Raw genomic sequence first — 4,989 nt, forward strand, 5'->3', positions numbered from 1 at the left:
CGACCGCTGGCTGAAAAGAAAGATACCAAGATGATACCTAAACCTGCAGGCATAATTGTGGTATAACCACTCAAAGTCCAGAAACGTACCAGTACATCCCTGGTCCTTGTTGAGCATTCATGTTCTTTTTTTTTTTCATGCAGCCTGTGGGCTGAACTAAAAAAACAGATTGATTGGTGGGTATACCCACTGTTAGAATACCACCCTTTGTCACTTCTAATGATGGGCATACATGCACCATTTTTTTTTTTTTTAACTGTGGTGGTGAAATCACCTCCTACAGCACTGGAGTCGCTGATTTATGTATCGTGGGAGCAAATGCTGTTGCTGTCAAGATAAATAAATCAGTGCTGCAGCTGAATGGGGTACCTGCTAAAAAAATAATGGTTAACAATAAAACAAAGTAACATTACAGTAAGACATACCATACCTGCAAAGCAAATACAATAAAACATAGTGAAAAATAAAAGAGAGAGAGAGAGAACAATATATATAGAATATATAGAACAATAGTGTGTGAATAGAGAGGCCAGTAGAGAGCGAACATAAGAGAGAGAGAGCAATCGAGAGAGAGAGAAGAAAAATAAAACCACAACTATTTTTGGCTTTTTTTTATTCATTTTTTGTGTGTTTTTTTTCCCCCTTTTTTTTGCTTTCATAAAAACTGTAAACTGAACGTTGCAGATTAGGGTCTCTCAAAATGTGATGACCATCTCATCTTTCGAGACCCTGTGTTAGTGTGCCCTAAAGGAGGGGAATTTTGGGACTTTAAATGAAGCACAAGTATGTGCCTCCATCCCGGTAATCGGTACGTAATAGAGGGAGTTTGGGACTTTAAAATGAAGCACTAGGATAATGGAGGTAGGTTTTAACCAAATTGAAAAAAATATATATAATTTTTTATTGATTGTTCAGTAACAGATCATAAAAAATAATAAAGATCGAATTCATAAAGTATATAGGCATAAGTACAGTAGAAGCATGATATATAGTATTCACATATAGCAGCACATAGTAGTAATAAATAAAATAATTGGGTAATATGGCATGGTAGTGCCTATGACAGCAAAACCGACATCAGCAAGTACATCCACATAATACATATGCATCCACTAGATGTAAAACAAAAATAAATTTAGTATGTAGTTAAAAAAGTAAATTCATAACAAATTCATAAAGTATATAGGCGTAAGTACAGTAGAAGCATGATATATAGTATTCACATATAGCAGCACATAGTAGTAGTAATTAAATAATTGGGTAATATGGCATGGTAGTGCCTATGACAGCAAAACCGACATCAGCAAGTACATCCACATAATAGATATGCATCCACTAGATGTAAAACAAAAATAAATTTAGTATATAGTTAAAAAAGTAAATTCATAATAAAATAAATATAGTTCCATATAAAGTATAACTGGGACATCATTTCAAAAGCTCGACGCGTTTCGTGGGTGTCTCCCCACTCATCAGGAGCTGATGCGACCAAAAAATTCCTATGGAATAGAATAAAGAATAATATAATATACTAACCATATAAATAAAAATAAATTTATGGGGATTTAATGCGTGTAAATGGTTAGCCAGGGCAGACTCACCAATCCGGATGGAAAGTGCAGTGTGCGGCAGTGGGCGTAGGGTGGGCCATGGGCAAGATCCCTCCCCGGGAACTGAGGCGGCATAGACATGGATGCGATATCAGGCGAAACCAAAAAGATACAGCAGTGTTGAAGAGTATCAGATATGGAATGTGCGGCAATTGTTGAAAACATATCTAAAAACAAAATGTTAATAGTATGTATGATTAATGAAAATAATGTGATGCAAAAGTAATTGAAAATTGATAGTGACCCTCAAAGAGTACATATTTAAACCCCACTCGGAGATAGCTGTGTGTGCGGCTGGTCTCTGCATGGAGTCTGCACACACTGGCCGTCTTGTCTGCTGGTGTTGTTTTTAGGAGCGATGTTTAGGTGAAAAATCTCTTTTCTCCTTCTACTCACACTTCATCTCTGTTCTGATTGTACTTGACCCTGCCTATGCTCATGGTTACTACCTTTTGTCTTAAGCCACTATACTAGATTTTATAAATATTACCATTACTATCATTAAAGTTTACCTTATATATATATATATATATTTTTTTTTTTCTCTCCATGCTGGTTGTGCAATCAGTATCAGCTGTGGATAGTTAAAGGGGCCTTTATTATCAGAGCCGCCCTGACCGGTGTCTGCAGACCTTATTGGCAGGACGCCGGCTGGACGGATCTCTCATCCTAATATCTTGTCTGCTGGTGTTTTAGGAGTGATGTTTAGGTGAAAAATCTTTTTTCTCCTACTACTCACACCTTTTCTTGCTGACTGGTAATTCTGTCACTCTCCTTGTCTATCATGGTCTATGTACACCCCTTCATCAATTTTCTTCACTTTTTGTTAAACTGCACACTCACACTTTCTTTTTACACTATTACATTTCTTTAATTTTTGCACACCATTCACTGTTTACATTCATCTGCATATACTTACTACATAGTATATACTTGGCTTATGGCCAGCACTCTCTCTGTACTCTTTGAGGGTCACTATCAATTTTCAATTACTTTTGCATCACATTATTTTCATTAATCATACATACTATTAACATTTTGTTTTTAGATATGTTTTCAACAATTGCCACACATTCCATATCTGATACTCTTCAACACTGCTGTATCTTTTTGGTTTCGCCTGATATCGCATCCATGTCTATGCCGCCTCAGTTCCCGGGGAGGGATCTTGCCCATGGCCCACCCTACGCCCACTGCCGCACACTGCACTTTCCATCCGGATTGGTGAGTCTGCCCTGGCTAACCATTTACACGCATTAAATCCCCATAAATGTATTTTTATTTATATGGTTAGTATATTATATTATTCTTTATTCTATTCCATAGGAATTTTTTGGTCGCATCAGCTCCTGATGAGTGGGGAGACACCCACGAAACGCGTCGAGATTTTGAAATGATGTCCCAGTTATACTTTATATGGAACTATATTTATTTTATGAATTTACTTTTTTAACTATATACTAAATTTATTTTTGTTTTACATCTAGTGGATGCATATCTATTATGTGGATGTACTTGCTGATGTCGGTTTTGCTGTCATAGGCACTACCATGCCATATTACCCAATTATTTAATTACTACTACTATGTGCTGCTATATGTGAATACTATATATCATGCTTCTACTGTACTTACGCCTATATACTTTATGAATTTGTTATGAATTTACTTTTTTAACTACATACTAAATTTATTTTTGTTTTACATCTAGTGGATGCATATGTATTATGTGGATGTACTTGCTGATGTCGGTTTTGCTGTCATAGGCATTACCATGCCATATTACCCAATTATTTTATTTATTACTACTATGTGCTGCTATATGTGAATACTATATATCATGCTTCTACTGTACTTATGCCTATATACTTTATGAATTTGATCTTTATTATTTTTTATGATCTGTTACTGAACAATCAATAAAAAATTATATATATTTTTTTCAATTTGGTTAAAACCTACCTCCATTATCCTAGTGCTTCATTTTAAAGTCCCAAACTCCCTCTATTACGTACTGTGTTAGTGTGCCCTAGGACTGTGTAGTGCTGTACCCTAATACTCCACTAGTGTGTGGTGGCATTTAAAACAGTCACCAATGCAGAGACCAGGTTGGTCAGGACAGGAGGGACAATAAAAGCAGGTGTCATGCCTAAATCCGCACTTTCTGCAGACACATCTTCTTTGGGGTGTTCTTTGGTTAGGGGTACCAGGGAGGACTTCACCATCTGAATTCTGGGTTGGCCAGTGAATGGGGGAAGTATGGGTGCTGCAAAAGTGGTGGGCTCCCAATTAGGGTTGGCAAATGCAGCAGGAAGGGCACTATGGGCTCGGCGGGCCTGCATTTGTCTTCTTTTTGGTGGCTGTGGGACACTACTCGTGCTAGCCACCTCACCAGATTGAACTGCACTTATGGGACTCGCCACGTCCCCAAGTGTCACTGCAGTGCCAGATGTATGACCAGGATGTACTAGGCCGCTGGTGCTTGCCAGTTTACCAGAAGGATGAGCGGCACTTGTACTGGCTCTCTGCTCCATACGAGAGCCCTGAGGTTCTTGCACCTCAACAACAGCAGAAGAACGGGGTCGGGTATGCCTGACCATGGCAGGGACCACTACTCCATCATCAGAGTGATCGGTCAGGGTTCTGTCTACCGGTTCGTATTCTGAGCCTGAATCTGACAGATGGGTAACTTCCTCTTCACTATCTGTCATGCTCAGAAACATGTAGGCCTCTTCACTATTGTACTTTCGATTTGACATTTTGGTCTCTAAATTTACTGGTACAGTAGTGAGACTCACAGGAAAAAACACCTGACTGTCAGCGGCTGCTTCAAATGCTCCAAAAAAAAAAAAACTATTAGTGTTTTAGTGTTTGCAGGGATCAGGCCTGACTCTGCGACTGCTGTAATTATGTGTTTAGTGTTTTTATAAGTGCCAGTGATCAATTGATACTGCACTTGGCTGGGTTGGGCTAAACGCAAGTGCTAGCAGGTATCAGGGCTGATCCACACTGCGTTTTTGGGTACCCTAACCTGCTGGGGACGCTGATATAGATCTGATCAGATTAGATATTGATGTGTTCAGAAACTATACTACTATGGGAGGTGTACAGTGCGTGCATGGGTGGTAGCGCTACTGGCACTAATCCGACGCTGCCTGGGGCAACACAGACCCTATCTGACACTAAAACTGAAAAAACTGATATCACCCGCTTAGTAATCAGGGGGTTAAACCTTTTTTAAGGTAATATACAGCGGGTGCCCTGATGCTATAAAAAAACTAGCTAACCAGCATCACCTGTTGTGTCACGCTGTGTTTACATGCAGGGGAAGAATTTAATTCACCAGGACTGATCACCAGGTCCAGGCCAGATAACATTTA

At 38.9% G+C, this 4,989-nt stretch overlaps 1 long non-coding RNA gene across 1 annotated transcript; it reads right to left on the bottom strand.

Moving 5' to 3' along the window:
* Nucleotides 1-877: 877 nt before the first annotated feature.
* LOC143961148 (uncharacterized) lies at nucleotides 878-1,750 on the bottom strand. The gene is made up of 2 exons (XR_013270422.1): nucleotides 1,602-1,750; nucleotides 878-1,499 (listed from the first exon to the last, which is right to left on the bottom strand). It is a non-coding gene; the product is annotated as an uncharacterized LOC143961148 (long non-coding RNA).
* Between the last annotated feature and the right edge of the window lie 3,239 nt (nucleotides 1,751-4,989).

This window comes from Lithobates pipiens, unplaced genomic scaffold (assembly GCF_037356315.1).
Source record: "Lithobates pipiens isolate NorthernLeopardFrog02 unplaced genomic scaffold, aLitPip1_a1.2 Scaffold_11, whole genome shotgun sequence".
NCBI lineage: Eukaryota > Metazoa > Chordata > Amphibia > Anura > Ranidae > Lithobates > Lithobates pipiens.